The 1,534-nt window shown below is 45.8% G+C and overlaps 1 protein-coding gene and 1 pseudogene across 1 annotated transcript in view; both read right to left on the bottom strand.

Annotated features, from left to right (window-relative positions):
• The window catches only part of LOC102870806, a 15,007-nt pseudogene extending 13,541 nt beyond the window's left edge, over nucleotides 1–1,466 (bottom strand).
• Nucleotides 1–1,534, bottom strand: part of LOC102869990 (DNA replication complex GINS protein PSF1-like) — a 76,473-nt gene that overhangs the window by 73,918 nt on the left and 1,021 nt on the right. The window lies entirely within an intron of this gene.

The following is a 1,534-nucleotide window of genomic DNA, read 5'->3' as shown; positions in this document are numbered from 1 at the left end:
GGTTTGTGCGGGGAGAAGGGTGCAACAATGAATGAATGGAATCCCAAAATCTCTGTAGATGTTCATTGAAATGAAAAATAAACAACCTAAATTTTAAAAAAACAACAATACTATCAATGTCCACAGACCTGACCAGCCCAGACCATCCACATCTCTCACCTGATCTAACAGCTCAGTAACTCATCTCCTTTTCTTCAGCATTCTCTATATTCCTACCAGTTACACCAAAACATGAAAATTACATTAACATTTTCCTGCCTAAAAACTTCTACCAGCTTCCAAATACCTTACGAATAAATGTCAATCATTTCTAGGCACAGAATCCAAACCTTGGAGCTTCCTACTAATCCAATCTTTCAGTTACCCTTTCCAGGTGTGACCTTGGGTATCACTGGGGATACGAACCCCTTCTACTATGGACTCATCCGTCCATTCTAGGCTCAACGCTCAATTTCTTTGCTCTGCTCTACTTCACAATCACATTTCTTCGTGTTCCTTGTCTACACTCTAAGGGTTCTCTTCACCAAGCTGCATTCTATTTACTTGCGTTCCTGACTCCACATAATGGCTACCCAACAACATTTAGGGCGCAGGCTCTGGAGCCAGGCTGCTAGGGTTCAAACTCTAGCGCTACTCTTACATGTTGGCACCAGGGAGAAGTCATTTAATTTCAAGTCTCCCTTTATATACCTGAAAAAAAAAATAAATACATAAAATCGCTTAGATCTCCAAAGATAGTAGAAAAGACTATGTTGGTTAGGAGCTCTGCGCCGTTCTTGGCTGTCAATACAGTAAAAATATAAAAATAGAAATAATAGTCAGTACATCAACTCGTTCCACCACGAGCTGCAAACTATCACCACGGTACCAATGCACTTAGTCCTAATGTCAACGTCAGAGAATACCGTTAGCACCCTTATTGATTCCATTTTTGAGGGTGAGACGCCAGAAAGCACAAAAAGCTTGAATAACCAACTAATGGTCCATAGCAGTGCAAATGAGTCTGAACCTCCTCGCGGTTGTGGATGGAGCTTTTCGTTCCCTAAGAGCGCAAAAAACATGCTGTGTCGTCAGACGACCGTAAAAATGCTTTTGTATGGTGAGAGTCAGCGCCCAGAGCCATCAGGGGCTTTAAGCTCGTTGCCCACTGCTGTGGTGTGGACAGCTAAAACCCAGGCCCCAACAGGCATCTGAGGGGAAAAAAAAACCCAGACTCTACTTCATGCTCTGCTGGAGAAGGAGGGGCAGTCTCCTGTACCAGTCAGATCCAATTTGACGGTATACACACACACACACACACACACTTTTTCTTCTTCTTTTTTAAAAAAAGACTACTTCAGCTGTGGCGGCCCTCTGCTCGGGGCGGGCTGCCCTCGGCCCTCTGCCCGGGGCGAGCCGTCGTGGCCTTCTACCCGGGGCGGGCTGTGCTTGGCCCCCAGCTCAGGGCGATCCTTCGCAGCCCTCATGGTGAGCTCCTCAGTCCCCAGAATGTGCCATCTGACCCCGGGGTGGGGAAGGAGAAGAAAAAAAAAAA

This window comes from Elephantulus edwardii, unplaced genomic scaffold (genome assembly GCF_000299155.1).
Source record: "Elephantulus edwardii isolate Elephantulus edwardi_28Jun2011 unplaced genomic scaffold, EleEdw1.0 scaffold00530, whole genome shotgun sequence".
Classification (NCBI taxonomy): domain Eukaryota; kingdom Metazoa; phylum Chordata; class Mammalia; order Macroscelidea; family Macroscelididae; genus Elephantulus; species Elephantulus edwardii.
The sequence above is the reverse complement of the archived record's forward strand: the minus strand, read 5'-3'. Positions and strand labels throughout refer to the sequence as shown.